The 17,598-nt window shown below is 49.5% G+C and overlaps 1 long non-coding RNA gene across 1 annotated transcript in view; it reads left to right on the top strand.

Annotated features, from left to right (window-relative positions):
• The first annotated feature begins 327 nt into the window (after positions 1–327).
• LOC137157156 (uncharacterized) overlaps positions 328–17,598 on the top strand; it is a 29,539-nt gene continuing 12,268 nt past the window's right edge. The window contains exon 1 of the long non-coding RNA XR_010921009.1: positions 328–539. This is a non-coding gene — a long non-coding RNA (uncharacterized lncRNA). The remainder of the gene's footprint in view (positions 540–17,598) is intronic.

Raw genomic sequence — 17,598 nt, 5'->3', positions numbered from 1 at the left:
AAGAAACTGTACAGGATCAGTGTGTGTCAAAAGCCCAATACAGATGACCATGGGGGGATGGCCTAGGGGAGAGGCGGACAGCGAGAGACCAAACCAGCCTTCCGCCAAGCCGGGGGTTTTATTTTACGAGGATCCCTGACGCTGCTCCGGGCAGGTCCGGCCCTGCAGCCGCGGGGACGGTGCAGGGAGCTGCCTCCGGCCGCTCCAAGCTGCCCGGGGGGGTCTCAGCGAGCCGGGGCCGGGGCCGAGACAGGAGGAGGAGGAAGGAGGAGGAAGGAGGGGCGGACGGGCGGGCTGCAGCCTCTCTTCACTCCCAGGCAGCGGGAGCCGGCGCGACACATGAAGGCAGCCTGGGGAGGGCAGAGCGCCGCGGCCCCTGGGGATCTCCTCTCGGGGGGAGCCGGGCTGGCTGCTCCCGTGCGCGGGCGGCGGCTGGCCGGGGCGGGCGTCTCTCCTCGCGGCGAGCTGCAGCCGGCCGGGAGCCCCTGCCCTGGCGCGGAGCCGGAGGATGGGCAGCGCCGGCGAGCGGCGGAGCGGAGGTGGGTGAGCTCGCCCGGCCGGCCGGCGGCGGCGGGGGCTGGGGCGGGGAGCGGCGGCGGCGGGGAGCGGGGGTCGCGGGGGCCGGGAGAGCCCGGCTGCGCTTCCCGCAGGGGCCGGGGCGGGCCAGCGGGCGGCAGGGCGAACGCCCCGAGGGCTCTGCGGCCAGGCTGGGCCAGCGGCTCGGAGCGGTGCCCGCAGCCCAGCCCGGGGCGCCCGGCGCTGCTCGGAGCAGCTCAGCGGCCAGGCGGGGGGTGATGGGGTTAAAACAAGCGAAGAACCTGCCAGCCCCCCCGGCAATGCAATACCCCGGCCAGCCTGAGCCTTGCGGGCTCCGTCCACCTCCGGCACCAGCAGGGAAGCAGGGCTGGTTCCCCCCCCCCCTCCTCGTTCTCTCGCCCCCCTTCGATCCCCCTCTCTGCTCTTCTCCCCTCAATCGCCTCCCATTCTTCTGTGGCTTCTTTCTAGCCCCTGCTCTGTCCTTTCCCCACCACCTCTCACTGCCTCGGCCACTGCTCTGCTCCTCCTGGCCTTCCACCCTTCTGACCCCTGACCCAGCCTCTGACCGAAGCCTCTCTTCCCCTCTCTGACCCCCCTTCCCACTCCCCCCGAGACCCATTCAGCACAGTGGGCAGGACAGTCGTTTAAAACTCAAGGCGGCTGTGGTAAGAAATGAGCCTGCTCTGCCCTTCCCAGAGCACCAGGCCCCCTCCTCTTCTGGCTGCCCAAAGCTGAGCTCATCTCACCCCTGGGGGGAAGGGGCAATGCAGGATTGTGCTCTACAGTGTGTTCCCCAGGGCTCCCTCCAGTCTAGTTTGCATGGAGCGTGAAGTAAGAGCTGGCTGGGCTCAGATGTTCTGGCCAGAAGGAACCGTTGTGGTCATCTAGTCTGACCTCCCGCACAGGATGGGCCAGAGCACCTCACCCTGAAACTTCTGCCTCCATCCCAAGACTTCCCTTTGAGCTGTAGCGTGGTTTTTTGAAAGACACCCGGTCTAGCTAGAAGGGCTTCCAAGGATGGAGAATCCACCATGTTCCTAGAGGAGCTGACCCGGCGGTTAATTCCCCCCTCTGCTGCTAACAAAACGTGCACCTTATTTCCAGTAGGAATTTGTCTAGCTTCATCTTCCAACTGTTGGCTCTCATTCTGCCTTTTTCTGCTAGATTAAAATGTGTCCACTGCCAGAAATCTCTTCCTAGCATGAGTCCTCCTAGACCATCCTCACCTCCCCGCTTAACCTTCTCTTGGGTAAACTAAATAGACTGAGCTGCTTCAGTGTTTCACTCTCAGGTGTTCCAGACCTCGGGTCATTCTTGTATCTCTTTCCTGAACCCTTTCCAATTCCTTACTCCCTACAGACCTTACTCCCTCCTCTGCCTTCTGCCTCCTCCTTTAAAACCAAACCCACCCTTTAATTTAAAGTTAGGCGCACACTTCCACTCAAAGATCCTGGGTTCGGTCTCAATGTAAATGTGATGGGATGTGTTTCCCGTAGGGGAAGGCAAGAGAAGAGGAGCCCAGAGAGGGAGAAACAAAAAGCAGAGTGGGGCAGAGAGAAAATCAAATAGAGAGAGAGACAAGCATGGCTGGATACATAACTACAGACAATAGGGTAACCACGTACAGTACTGTGGCCACATACTCCGCAGCCATCCTTGGATATTAAACCTGAGACCTGTGGCACCAAAAATCCCTTACCCCCTTGAGCTAAATATATAGCTCCTTTACTTTGACATAGCTGGCCGTCATAGTTGCTGGGGCCAGCCACTAGAGGGACACATGGCCACACGTACGCTGCCAGTGTATGAAACCCATCTGTGCCAGCCTAGTTCAGGGGGAGTCTAACTCTTATCAGAGAGCACCAAAAAAATTGTTGTCTGAGTTGGGTGAGTTTTTGATGCTTGGTTTCTTGTCTAGATTTATTTATTTTAACACATGGAATCTATTGTCAGGGTGTGGGGAGCAGCTGCTTTGAACGTTTGGCAAAGTCCACCTCGGTGTGCAAACCCAGAAAGGTTTGTAACCCTGCAGGCTCTGGGAGGTGTCCGTCCCTAGCCCTGCTTGACCAAATGCCGTTTGAAACAGCCTCTGCCCTCCTGCTGCAGGAAGATTTCCCCGGGCCTGTCATAATGGGGGTGGGGCTGGGGTTTGAAGAGCACCCATGCTGATGGTGGGGAGGGAAGCAGGAGCCCACCCTCATCTGGGCCTCCTGCAGGGAAGGAGAAGTCAGGTCCTGAGTTGCTTTTTCCTTGTGGGGCTGGGGGTGTGGGGCTGAGCAGACTCCTGCTGTGGCAGAAGCTGACCCCAAACGACTACCCGCTGCCTTCCTTCAAGCCTGGCTGAGTCCCCACCGGACTCCAAGCAGCCCCTTGAGCCGCAAGCTGGCGGTGGGGAAAGGGAGCGGGCTGCGTTGCCAGCAGGGAGACGCGGCCTCCTGACATATCCATCTGCAGCCAGGCAGTTTCCCAAGCCGTCCTGCCAGGCGCTCGGGAGACAAGCAGATCATCTTACAAGCCCTCACCCAAAGCTTGGCCCTTTAGTGATGGAGCAGCCCAGCAAAGGGGTGCTCGCTCAGGCCGTCTCATCATGCCTCTGCTGGCGGAGTCCATGGGTGTTGGCTGACCCTTACGCGGCTTCGTTTCAACCCCCTGTGCTGAGCACTCGGCCTGTGCTTTTGGGAATGTGCCTCCAAGCTCATTCTCTGGGGCTGGGGCATGTGGGGAGTAGGAGGGGGGAAGCTTTGGGCTGAAGAGGAAGTGCAGGAAGTGCCTCTTTGTGGGATGACGGTGTTTGAAAGACAGCTGGTCTTTGCTCCATGCAGAGCAGGAATCCTCTGCTTTAGTGAGCGTCACCGCTGGCTCCCAGAGAGGCGCTCCGAGGAGAGACGCAGAGAGGAAGGCATGTTAAAAAGCCATAGGAAAGCGTGACTGAGTGATGCAGGGGAGTGTGAATGGATGCCCAAGTCTGTCTTTCCCAAGCTTTACACGAGCTGGGACAGCATGCCAAGGGACAGCAGACTTTATGCTTCAGGGCATAAACTGACAGGATGCAGCACAGCATTGCAAAAGTAGGTGCGTTGTGGGTAGATCTGAACAGCCCGTACTTTTGGAAAAGTTTGGATCCACTTCACAATTTTGTGGCTTGGTCTTTGTTGAGAATATGAGAGTTTTAACCCTGGGATTAAAGAGACAGGGCTCCTGGGCAGGCCAGCCTATTAATCTGTTCCAGTTTGGGAATTCCTTTGTGCATGAATCAGTGGAGCCATTTCTGGTCCTCCCTTGTCTGATTTCAGTTAGGAGAAATAAGCAGAGGAGAATAACTCCTTAAGAGAGGGAAATCCCATTTTCCCGTGAATGTCTCTATTCATAAAAATCAAAAGGAGTAAAAAGACACCAACAGTGACAACCCAGAAAACAGAACCATCCCTAGATGGAATCTTTTTTTCCATGAGATGTTAGCTCATCTTTAAAGCTGGAGTGTCGGCTTCTACTTAAAAATGAAGCCAGCCAGACTCACACTACTTTGACCCACTGCTTCTAACTTGTGCCCATCTTGTGCGCGCATGTGCGTGCACAGACAAGCGTCAGCCTCATAACATTATAGTGCAGTGGGCAAAACACAGGGCTGGGAGGTAGAACTCTTGGTGTCTATTCTCGAGTCTGTCCTTACCTTTCCTGTATGACCTTGAGCCAGTTACTTCACCTCTCTGTGCTTCAGTAGTTGTTAGCCAAGATGGTCAGAGACACAACCCCAAGCTCTGGGTGGCCCTAAACCTCTGACTGCCAGATGCCAGATCTGGGTAACAAGCGGATCGATCACTTGATAATTATCCTGTTCTGTTCATTCCCTCTGAGGCATCTGGCACCGACCGCTGTCAGAAGACAGCAAGCACACTGGGATCACTGATCTGATCCAGTTTGGCCCTTCCTGTGTTAAGTTTGTGGAGATGTTGAAACTGTAATATCTGGCTTTATGAGCTCTGTATCTACTGCTCTCAGGCTCTATAACTAATCACGGCAGTCCCGGCTCTAAGCAATGGTACAGGCCGGAATTAACGTTTCATTTGAAAGCTGACTGCAGAGAAGGACAAGGGTATCTGGAGGTGTTTGCACTCGGTATTTAAAGACTTGAAATTGATCCTATTGGAATCAATGTGGCCTCTTCTGATCTACTTTGCCTTGGACTTTGCATTACTCGTGCTCAATCCAGCGCTCTGCAATCTGTCTGTGGGAGTTTGGGGCACTTTCTCGGAGCTTGTCTCATTGCTCAGATCAGCGTGCTCAGACACGCTTCTGTTTGAACCAGAAGAACGCTGGGCAAAATGAACAGACCATTGTGAACAGTCTGGCATATCGGTGCAGTGATGATCGGTACTTCCACTGACTTCCTATCCGCTTGTGCCCACCCCCGCTGTTGGATCTGTGCACCAAACTGCTATTTCACTTGTCTAAAACTCCTCTCTCTCTCTCTCAGTTCTTCCCACTCGGCAGGGCTGATTGTCGTGTGTATGTAGTGCAGCCTTTGGACTGAGTTGGGTGATGCCCCAGTTATTTTGCTCTCTCATGGTCACCAGCGACACAGTCTTGGTCCAGTCACTAAGCAAGTTCTGTCTCCGAAAACGTGCACGTAGTTAATGGTGTCCTTTCAGAGCTGCCATGGAAGGCTGTAGTCATGGAAGAAAAATGATCTCTCACCTAGCGAGGGCCAGTCCTATGGAGGACTTTGGATATCAGCACAGATGTCTTGAACTGGACTCTTTAATGTTTGCAGTGATTTTCCATATGTGTCTATCAAGGTTCTGAGGCTATAGCGGTGACTTGAATTTTCTATTGCATCTATTGTATCTGTATCCCAAATCTCTTCACAGAGTTAAAATGACCCAGAGGAGTACTGTGTCTGAGCAGGGAAATCTTTGGTTCCATTCCCAGCTCTTCCTTGAGCAAGTCACTTCACTTATGTGCCTCAGTTTCCCCATCTGTACAATGGAAGTAATAGTTCTTGCTCTATGGTGTTATATATGTTCTTGTCCAATTAGCTAGCCACTCTAACTGCCTTTTTACTGCTCTGCTCTTGTCCCAGCCAGCTCCTTGATTAATCACTGATGTTAATTTTTAATAGAGAAATGATACCCACCTCATAGGCGGGCTGTGAGTCTTAATGAATTAATGTGTGTAAAGCACTTTGAGATGCTTGTATGAAAAAAGCTATTGAAGTGCAACATATTGCTGTGAATGAACTGTAAAGAGCCAAGGTGCAAAGACATTGTGTGGTGAAGAAAGGGTAGTAGTGCAAATGGCAGGGGCGTGGCAAAATAAATAAGTGAGGGAGAGAAATGTTTAAAGCTGAGATTTGAAAAAAGATTATGGAAAGCAATAAAACTACAAGAGATCTTGAAAAGATGACAAAACTGGCGCTGGCTGGCTGTGTTAGGAGTATTGATTTGACTTCTGGGCATGATGAGTTGAGTTTTCTGGGAGGTTATTTTTGAAGCGTTTAAGTACAGTTTAGTTTTATAGACAATGGAAATGCTCCCGCAAGGACTGGCTTCCAGGATTGCAAGTGCACCCAGGACACGTACATTCAGGATGCAGCACGTAGGCATGAGCAAAGCCAGCTAGCTAGGTGCACAGGTACAGCAAAGCCCTGCATGTCTATTGTGAGGGTGTACTATTGTCTGGTAGACAGCATCAGAGACCTATTACTGCTGCACACTGAGAGATCTCCTTTAGCGAGGGTGGCAGAGGCGTGTGTCTTTGGAATGGAATGGCCTGGGTTCTAGTCCTGTCCCATTGTGCATATTCTGTTTCTGCAGCATATGGATCTGTTTGAGTGTGTTCTAAGTCCCCAAGAAAAATATCATCAGTCCCGCTCAGGGGATCTAGTGCCGCTGCACTTCCTGAAGCATTGCTTTGTGTCTTGCTATTGGCTTGGCTACGACAACCTTGTTTGTTTATCTTCTTAATCGTGTCAGGATCCTACAAGTTGTGTTGCTTTAACCTGGGTTTCCAGCTTGGTTCTCTGCACCAGGCCCAACGAGTGTGTCCGTCTCAGAGTACACTGCCTGTCATGTTGGCTTCCTTATGGGATATCCCAGGCAGAGCAGAAGAATGATACCTGGGAATCTGCAGGGTGACACTTGGAAGTGGATCAAATGGTGCACGTGCCTACTGTGCATGAGCTAAGAAACAGCGTCTCTCATTGGAGGAGCCCAAAGAGCTTTACAAATACTCACTAAGCCTCAAAGCCCCTCAGTGTCGCCTTACTGCCCCCTCCAATCACTGCCTAGACCCCCCCCCCCCCCACCAATGTCCCCTTACCTTACCTCCCTCTTCCCCCCTCTCCCCCGAACAAGTGATGGGCATCTTCCCTGTGGATTGGGGCCTGTAAGGAATGTTCAGCCGTTGTCGATTTCAGATATAGAGTGACAGCAGGGACTGTGGTCTAGTGGTTAGAGCAGGACGCCTGGGTTTCACTCCTGGTTCTGCCACTGACTCACTGTGTGATTCTGGGCCCAATGTGGCATGCAGGTTCTGCAATGCCCCCTCTCCCCCTGCCAGGACGAAGGGAACCAGTGGGACCAAGTCACCCTCCTTTGGACTTTCATCGCCCGCTGCCTGCCACACAGAACACAGAGTGTGTCTGCCTTGGAACGGGTGTGTCTCCTCTGAAGTCACAGGGAAGGTTCTCCCTGGATCAGGTCTATTAGGTATCCGCAGAGGGCAAAAGCAGAGAGATTTCCAGACTGGTCCTCTGCCTTTCTTTGTGTTAATGAAGCCAGTTTGGCTTTGACTGCCCACCGCTGTCTGTCTGCTCACATCAGCTGCCAGAGGCAGGCAGCTGCAATTTTCTTAAAGGGGTCGCGGGCAAGGCTGAGATTAAACCCGCCCTTGCTTTAGCTGCTATCTTCTGGCTACCTCTTGGCAAGGTTTAAAAGAAGCAAATACTTCAGCGCACTCTCCCTTAAACAGTTAGTGCCATTTGTCCAGCACTTGTGAGTAGCCCTACGATAACAAACCCGTGTGTGCATTCCAGCTCTTGTGAACAACCTGACGAAAGCAAATTGGCAGATATGGCCCCTCTGAGGAACTCTGCAACGACAAAACCCTGGTGAGCGTCCCCAGCCTCCATGAGCAACCCTACAATAATGCAGTGCTGAGTGTGCCCTCGGGACTAAACGGATATCAAGAACGAGGGTGTGCTGACCTTCACCACTGTGCGCGTGTAACTGGTTGAGTGTGTGTTACCGGTCCCTTTCTGTGCCGATTCATGGAAGATCTGAGGCTTTTACAGCCCCAAACTGCCACGCCTTGACTCTGGACCTCACGCTGTAGCAAATCAAGCTTTTAGCCCTGGTGCAGCCCAGCCAGCCAGCCACCATGGGGGCTGTCAGACATACACGGTGGAGAATTAAGTTAATGAGAGAGAATTTTAACCTGACGCGTCAGTTTTGTCTGCAGGAAAAGAAAGCTAGAAATAGTATTTAGCCGCAGACTCTCAGGTGCTGATCCAGGTGGGGCACAACACCCCCGTCTTGATTTTGCAAAGCACTTACGCACATGATCAGCATTAAGTGGGTGAGGAGCCCCACGTACACAGGCAAAGCCAGCCAGGTGCTGAAATGTTTTGTTAACATGAGGCCCGAGTGCTCAGTGCCGAGTTGGATCAAGTCCTTACACGCTGTGATGCTCCAAAACAAACTCGTCCTCCCAGTCTCTCAGAACAGGTAACGGTGGTGGTTGTCCCCGTTGTACGGAGGGAAAACTGAGGCACAGACAGAGGCTGTGGCTTGCCCAAGAGAAGTCAGTGGACGAGTCAAGGTTGGAATCCACTAGGGGTCCGCTAGACCGTCCAGCATGGACACGCCAGGGACGCTTCATCACAGCGAAGGCCAGGCTTTCACACCCGACCCCCTGCCCTTCTTCAGAGAAGTGGGGGAACCAGTGAGAGGATGCAGGGCTGTTGCTGTGACTTGTATTACTGTAGTGTCTCTGAGTCCTAGCCATGGACCAGGAGCCCATTGTATGGCACCTAGCAGAGTAGCAATGCCGTCTGCAACGTGAACTGGATTCTTCTTCCTCCTCGCCAAGATGCTCTGGAAGCTTGGAAATTCCATGGGTGGCCCTCCTGGGCCACTGGTTCAGCAAGGGCCCAGCATGGGGCTGGGCTGCGGCACGTGTTTTTCTTTCAGATGAGACCTAACGCCAAGGCTTCTTGTGATCTTTAATGACCCCCATGGTGCTTTTTGCAAACGTAGGGGTAACAATCCCAGCGTTTGGCTGAATGCCAGCTTGCGTCATCATTAAGAGCTTCATTTGCTCTGGGTGCAGGAAGCAAGCTGGGTAAAAGTAGGGAGTGGGGAGGAATAGAAATAGCAGCGTCACTTACCGGTACTATGTGCCAGCTGCCATTTTAAGCAGCTGTTGCTTTTTTTCCATCTGATTTATACAAACATGGTTGTGGCAAAGTTGCCATTTTCATGTATGAATCCATTCCTGCTTAGAGAATCAGCCCGTCATCTGAAATGACAGTCTGCCTTCCTAAATTCCCATTTCATGCGGTGTTCCTTGTGACTCCTTCTCCTAAATGGTTGTGCAGAGTTACTGTTGCTGTCAGGCAGCTGATTGATTCCACTTAATTATGAAAAGCATGGAAATAAAAATGCAAAAAACTTAGGGAACTAGGATACCAAGGCTGCACATTCAGGTACAGAACTGGGAGCTGCAGAAGTGCAGTTATCTCCTCCCTGTGGCATGCCTACTAGTCTACATTTGAGAGCTGGTGGAGCACGTCGTGGTTCATTAACGCTGCTGGGTGATTCTTCCCTTTTGTATTTGTGTTCATTAACGTGCACGTTTCTTCCTGGATTTCATCTTCTCTCTGAATGTGACTGTTCTTCAGCCGGTCCGTGAGCCTGGCAATGAATGTCCTCTGCCTCCGACACCGTGCTCTTCCCTGTGATTCACTGGCTCTTCAGCCAGTAGCTGCTATCAAGCTCTGCACTGTGGCGAGGATGAGAAATGCAAGAGGCGGGAGACATGAGGAATCAGCAAAGATGAGTGAAAGAGCCACCTGGCTAACCCCAGCCAGGGAGCTGAGATCTGAAAGAGATGAATCGAGAGGGAGCAATAATGAAAACCTACTTTCCATGCTGATCGCTTTTCCCTTTGGCTCAGTTCAACTTAAAAGCCACAGCCAATTTGCCGGCAAGTTCAGAGGCAGTAGCTAATTTCTGAGCCATCTCCATGTTCTGCTCTGAGACGTGTCTGTCTTGTTATCCTCTCTTTGCTGGCCTTCGCTGCAGTCTCTGAAGTGCCGTCAGCACTGAGAGGTGGCATTCAGCTCTGCTGGAGTGTTTTGCCTCATGTAGCTAGTGGGTTGGAAAGCAATGAATCCGTTAAATGTCAATTTTTATGTGCAGTTCTATGATGGATTTTTTTAATAGACCACTGTTCTATAAATCCTATATATCATCTTTTTTTTTTTTTGCTTGAAACGTTAGGATCTTTTTATCATTATTATTATTAAAAATGCATTGTTTCTACCAGCTTTATTCCCAGGGGGAGACGGTATCGAGAGGAAATACTTGGAATGAAGGAAGAAATAAAATATTATAATAGTTCTAGGTAAATGTTTTAGTATTTTTTAATATGATGTCCCATGTAGCTATACCTTTCCTCCGGAAGGATGTTAAAATGCTGTAGGCGTTCCTATGTGTATGTGCCCAGGCAATACCTTCCTGCCACCAAAATGCAGCTACCCCGCTGGTGAAATGCTAGACCCGTTTAAAAGCTGATGAAAGCTGTGCTTATTAGCACTGATGTTGCTGGCAGCATTTCTAATGGCTTGGTAGCTCCCAAAACACCGTGTTTTGGCAGGATTTTGGTGGATGCAGGACAGGAAATAGAGAAGAATATTGTATCCAATTAAAATGGTTGGGGATGGGGGAGGTTGATGATTTAGGAGGAGAGAATGTAATTGCCCATACTGGGAATTTGGCAAGGACACTGAGGGAAACTACGTGCACCTGGGTGATAAAGTCCTTTAGGATTTCTAACGACCACCGATCAGGGTTTTACATCTCAGCTGAAAGGCAGCAACTGCAGCATCACGGCTCATCCTAGCATGATGTCGAGGTAATGAACTGCAGTCCATGCAGTAAAGGGAAAAGATCCACATTCATGTTTAGGATGAATGAGCCGATGGCCAGAACCCTTTTTTAATGAGACTTTGCTCTTCTCCTTGTCTTTGACTTTTCAAAGCAAACATCAAACCAGCACAACTCAAATGGGCTTAGCAAATCCCAGTCTGGCACTGGGTTCAGACAAGAAGCCCAGACTGAAGTGCAGGTGCTAGGAACGTCTCTGCTTTGTTCGTGGACACTCTGTTGATGAACATATTGATAGCACAGTATTCCACTTGTTGCTGTTTGGAGTGGGGCTCGGGGATACTGGAGGGGGATAGATGCCTCCAGGAATTGTTTTGAAGATATCTGCCCTTTGAAACGGACCCCATCAAAGGTTAGAAAAAAGGGCTCTTCTGAAGAATTATCAGAAAGCCCTGAGATAAGTTAGGGGTGGACCAGTAAGATCCAGAAAAGTGAAGGCTCCATCAGACACAGGGAATCACCTCGAGGTTCCTTCCAACTTGGAGGGAAAATTTTAGCAAGTGTCTCCCAGGGTCCCCTGCCAGCTCACCACAGGACTACTAAATAGACTGCAGCCCTCTCCTTCCAATCAGGGCTTCTGTGCGGTAATCCAGGCCTTGGGGATTGAGGACTGAACCTTTCAGCTCTCGGCCAGTGGTTCAAAGCCAGAGCAGGAAGCCCCAAAATCATTCCCCGCTGATGGCTTTTTGGTGGCCAGCGTGCAATAAGGTGAGGGCCACACTAGACAGATGGCCAGTCTGAAACAGAAGAAAATCCTACCACGCTTCGTCAGTCATGGAGGTCGATTTGTAAATCTCAACAGGAAAGCCAAAGATGGGGCAGAAGCTTACGTTGCTGGTGCCTCTCTTCTAGGGAGCAGAGCTCTTCCATTTCTGGGCTGTCAGTCTGGTGTCGTTTTGTGCAAGCACTCTATATCCCACTCAGTACACACGCTGTAAAATAAGGTCAGAAGAGGTGACTCAATGCTCGCCTGCAGACTTTTTTACTTTGAAAATGGACTTTTGCCCAGGCTGTGTCATTCACCAACTGACCACCAGGGATTCTTCAAAACAAGTCCGCTTGGGGCAGGCCTGGGTATCAGCAGACACTTTACCTCCTCCTATGGGATTGCTTTGCTATTGGTGTTTCCCAGCACAACCTTTTCAAGCTCCTACCTGTGAAAATGGCTTTGTATTGTTTGAATGTGTTTGTGTGCGCACCCCTGGCCTTTGCTGGATGGATTCAGAACTGCTCGACCCTGTGCCATAGTCAAGGAAGTCTCTCCTTCAGTGAAAGTGGCAGAGGCTTGTGCTTTGGAACCATAGGAACCTGGGTTCTAGTCCCATTGTCACCATGAACCTCTGAGAGACCCCCACAGTGTCAAACGTGACATTCTAAGGGTGGCCATGGATTTGTTACCATGTTATTTTCAGCCTCCGGATTAAACACTGCATCTGAGCAAAGCGAAATCTACTTGGCAGCATAAAAAATGGCTGGACACATGAAGAAGCCAATTCACAGACTAAAATAATTTAGTGGCACAATGAATAGATTGCAAACTGCCAGGCCAAAACTCTTCTGCAATGGAAATCTATCATTAGAACAAGCATGGATGTAAAATGGAGCCCGGGCATAGTCCTGCAGGATTGTAACATAAACTGAATTTGGAAGAAAGGGTTCCTGCAGCAAGAAGCAGAGTAAACCCAAGCCGTTGATTCAAATAAGATCTGAACAGATTCAAAGCAGCATATGACAAATAAAGGGAGGTCGCAGCCCATGGTGTCAAACGCAGACAAGGCCTTCAACAAACAGGAACAAAGATCTGTGCCCCTAGAACAGCAGTCACGTAAGATCTAAGTAGCCTATAATGCTAGGGGCTGGCCGGAAACCGCACTGACTCTTAGCAGAGAAATGAAACCTAAGACATTCAAGGAGGTGACTTGATGTTTTTTATTGGCCACTTCAGGGGACAGCAAAGAGGAAAATTTCTTGTGTTTTATGGTATCTACCTTCCATTGCAAATGCTTCCCAAGTGCACTACATCTACTGAAAATGCATCAGCCACCTCTGGGTCAGAGCATGGCAGTGTTTAAGGGTGCCCAACAAGGGTGTAACAATGTAGGGCTGTGAAATGAAGAATTCTGCATCTTCCATGTATTTACGCACGGTAGAATGGGGACAGGATGTTTGCATTAATACAAGAGGTGGGGTCCCAGACACAAAACTGAGAGTTGAACTTTCATGAAGTTCTTGGGTATTTGGACCTGGGGTTATGGGTCAATCCTGTTGCTCTTGAACACCCTTTCTCTTAAAAAAAAAAAAAAGTGCGTTGGGGTCTTTAACAACTGTCAGAGGAGTTCAGCGTGGGGTATGTAACAGGGCCCTGTTTTGGTTCTATGCTTTTAGATTTCCAGGAGTGTACTCTTTTGTGTTAAGTACAGATAAGGTCTTGCACATGGCAGAAAGCAAAACCTACGCACACTTGCTGTCCGTGGGAAATACCTTCCCCTGTATAAAGCGGTTTTATCATGGGCTGGTGGCTGACCCTGCGATTTTGAGTCAAGAGACTTGAGTTCTATTCCTAGCTTTGTCTGCGACTTTCTGTGTGACCTTGGGAAAGCCACATCACTCTTCTGTGCCTCCTTTTCCCTCTGTGTAAAATGGGAGTAATGATACTTACCCACCTGTATAAAGTGCTGTGAGATCTGTGGAAGAAAATCATGATATAAATGCTAAATATTCTTATTCTCCACCTCTCAGAGGGCACTGGGGCAGATGATGAAGGGTAGCAGATTCTCTAGTCCTTGTGTTTCCATAGCACCTTAACCACCTCTTCATCCTTTCTTTAAACAAGGAAAATAATGCAAAGATTTTACTTCTCCAGCCTTTTCCTATCATCATACCAGCACCCAGTGTTTCACGGACATTAGCTTAATCGTCACAACAGCCCTGCAGGGTCAGTAAATAGCAAAGGCTTTTATGAAGTGACATTCTGCGGAGATGTGCTGAACGGGAAAATAAAAATCCTGAATGAGTCCAGCCTGAGTGGCAGAGCGTCCTCCCAATGACTCTGTTGTAACATTCCGATCACACCAGGAAGGAGGTAACTTATTGCTCTCCTCCCTTTATCGATGGAGGACACTGAGGCCGCACAATAAAACGGTGTCAGTCCGTTCTGGCACTCCATTGTTCCTGCACCTCAGTGCAGATCATCTCCAGAGTGCTAAACAATGCCTGATTTGCACAGTTGAAGAGGCAAGGTGGCCCTTCAACTGATCCTCAAAGGTTTTTGGCCTCCCTGAGCTCACACATCTGAGTGAGGTGGAGAGGAGGGAGGTAAGATGCGTGTTAGGTTAATCCCTGGCTCTTGAGTCCCCCTGGTAACAAATTCATTATCTTCTCCAGTGTTTATGGAAGTTGGACACTGAGGTGACGATTACTCTTGTAGGAACTCTGGGTTGGAAAGGATCCATTTTAGTGCTTACACTAGGGGAGAATTTCCATTAGCTCTGTGATGCTGATCTCTCTTCCAGCTGTGCTCTGGAGAACAGAGACCATCATACGTCCACAGTTGGATCTCCCTGACTTCTCAGTGGAATCCTTTACTGATGGAACCAGTTGAGGTTGACACTATAACTCTCCACCAGCCAACTACCTATTGACTCATGATAGCTCCAGGACATGTTTTGGCCCACAAACTTTGAACAAAGATAGCAGCAGGTAAGAGTTGGAAGGGAAAGACCACCGTAATCAAGTACTGATCAGAGAAGGGAGAGCAGGACCACACATTAGCAAACTGAAGATTAAGTGACATAAACGAAGTCTAAAGTGTGATTTTTTTTTTTTTTCCCCCGAGCAGGAATATTAACAAACTATGACAAACCAGAAAAAAAATTCCACTTTCATTAATCCTCCCGCTCATGCATACAGCTGACATCTCGGCTGTAGCCTTTGGTCTGCTCTTTGCTGCCAGGGAGGCTCGAGGCTCTTGGGTTTAGACCTTGCGTGTTAGATGGGCTCCTGTGTTAATCAGATAAGATAATTTATGGGACACGTGTGATGCTAAGCAGGGAGGCGTATCTCTGCAAAGTTACTTGTAAGGAAAAGATTAATTCCTTCCCTCTGAAGGAATCTGAGCTGCTGGTTGGCACCGGATCTTTGTTCTGCTGTACGTGGGAGAGAGTGTGGTGGTGAGAGCATTTCTCTGCTGGTCTCTTAATTAATATATCAGTCTCAATCCCAGTGGTTGATCACAAGGTCTGCTGGGAGAATGGGTCGCACTGTGGCTAGCTTCTTGGGAACTGGCCAAAATGTGGCATGCTTTAGGGTAGGTTTCCCTCTTTAAAGATGGCGCTGACAATCTCTACTAGCAGAGGTACCAGGTGTTGCTGAGCATCTTCCACCAGCCATGCTGGGGGTAGCTCAGATTTCTTTCAGCACTTCTGGAGCGTCTTGCTCCCTGAAGGTGCTGAGTCCTACGCTAGAGTGTGTGCCTCTTCCAGCTTGATTTCAGGTGGGCAGTTTCTGTTCAGTGTCTGGAAGAGGGTCCTGAATGTGGGTGTTCTTCTCCCAGAATCCCATTACCGGGTCTTCACGTCAAGCAGCGTTGGCATTCCAGTGGCCTGGTTTGACAGAGCAATAGCATCTACTAGACTTCTGCAGGGCGGGGTTGAGCTGCTGCAGGGCAGAGGAGAAGAATGGTCGTTTAGCCTCTGCTGTAGTGTAGGATTCTAGGAGACCCTGGTGCTGTAGTTTTATCTGCATCTGATCATGTTCACTGCCCGCTCCATCCTGCTTCGTCTGGGAGCCATGATGATCTATGGGGAGATGGAACATTGAGGCTCTGGTGTGTTCATGGAGGTGGCCAGTGCATGTTTCTAATGGCTCAACAGATCTTCTGCTCCTTGATCCAGGGGTTCAGGTTCCCTTGAGGATGCCAAAAGTCACCTACCGCGTCAGATTTAAGCCTTAAAAACAGGAGAGAGGTTGTATACACCCTTGCTCCCGTCTCCTTCTCTGAGTATATTCCACACCCCCCATGCTCTACCACTGACCCCAGACTTGATGCCATAGAATCAGCTCCTGCTCCAAACTCTGAGCCTTCTTCTGTGCCATCGTCATGGCCTCTCTGTCCTCATTCAAGCGCCTCCCAGTCGGCACTTTTCACGATGCCCACAAGAAGTGAGTTGGGGGAATGGCCACACTGCTATTTTTAGCCCCACAGCCTGAGTCCCCGCAACCCTGAGTCAATTGCCCCAGGCTCTGAGACTTGGCCAAACTCCCGTCTTTCCCTGCTGTCTTCACTCACTCTGAGGCTTAGGCAGAGGCAGGAACACAGGAGCCGAGGAAACGTTTACCCTGAAAAACCTAGGTAGGCACCAAGTGCATTTAGGCACTTACAGGGTTCAGTACCCCAGACTGTGGTGCCTAAGTCCCTTAGTCTCCCTGGGCCTCAGTTTCCCATCTGTACAGTGGGGATAAAAGCCCTTCCCTGCCTCGCTGAAGTAGATTAAAGATGACAAGGTTCTCTGATATTACAGTAGTAGGGGATACAAGTGTCACAGGTCAGGGCAACTGCACCTGTGTTACCCGCTTGTGGTCCACCAAGGGAACCCAGCCTGGGCAGTTCAGCTGTTTCTTTAAACAGTTCAGGCCTTTGGTCTTGTTTCCAGTCAACAGACAATGACCCGCTCCTCAGGGCAGAGCTTCAAAAGGCTGGGTTTTTACATTTAATTTTACAAATTACATTCACTTCCCCCTGGGTACTTCCCAGGAAATGCACTTCACATTTATTATCCCCAAAGTCTATTGCTGTCTGGCATGTTTTCAGTCTAGTCCTTTGACCCCTAGAGCTCCCATCACATCTCCCTCCTAAAGAGCTTACATACAATCCTGACCCACAATAATACATAAACTTCATACAATCAGCTTTTTCAAGGATATTGCAGGCAATTCCCATCCCTCTCACAATAAGTACTTAAGGGAAGTATCAAATGCTGCAGCTACCACTGCAGCACTTCAGTGACGATGCTAATCCACCTCCGGGAGATGCCGTAGCTATGTTGACAGGAGAAGCCGTCCTATCGACATAGGGGTGTCTATACCGGCAGTTAGGTCACTACAACTGTGTCACTCAGGGGTGTGGATTTTTCACACTTATACCGATGTATGTTTGTAGTGTAGACCTGGCCTATTATTAGATAATAAATAACAATTCAGCAACAGATCTGAAGGATCAATATGTGGAAGCCACAGATAACCCTTTTCAATCCCTATGTTAAAGTGCTTGCTTGTGTGTCCCATTTCAAAGGTAGCAGAAATTAGAATAGATTTCCAGACAACAAACTTAGTCAACTTGAAGTTAAGGTTGCTAGGAGACATGAGTTACCAAAAATACCTACCAAGAACATTACAGTTAAGGGACCCAAATCATTCAAATGTATGGACGTGATCAGTTAAACTAATGGATATGGAGAGTCTAATACACTTAAATTCAGATGTTCTTGTAAAAATATAAGTGTGGTGGTATCCTACTGCTAACTGTGTGTTAAGCTCTTTGCAGTGGGGTCTGAAGACAAGGTCACTGCCCCAGAGAACTTGCAATCTAGGTAGAAAACAGCGGGAATTTACTGTTTTGAATGTTCCGTGATTTTCACTGAGATTTGTTTTTTGGTGGAGAAGAGCAAAATATGCAGGTGTTTAGTTTGCTAATGCTGCACGTTAATGTTTGCATTAGACATTCCCAAAACAGCCTTAACTCTGATCTGAACTATCAAAAAACTGTCCGTCTCATGTCCAGTTTTACTTACTTTTTAGGCTGAAAAGATTCAGAAACCTCTCAGCAGTTACAACACCAACATACATGACTATAACTGTCATGCCACGAAAAACTTAAACAATAGGCTGTGAGGTGTAA

This window comes from Emydura macquarii, unplaced genomic scaffold (assembly GCF_026122565.2).
Source record: "Emydura macquarii macquarii isolate MOO-44397 ecotype Brisbane River unplaced genomic scaffold, CSIRO-AGI_Emac_v2 contig_306, whole genome shotgun sequence".
In the NCBI taxonomy this organism is placed as follows: Eukaryota; Metazoa; Chordata; order Testudines; family Chelidae; genus Emydura; species Emydura macquarii.
Note: the sequence above shows the minus strand (reverse complement) of the source record. Positions and strands in the feature narration are given on the sequence as shown.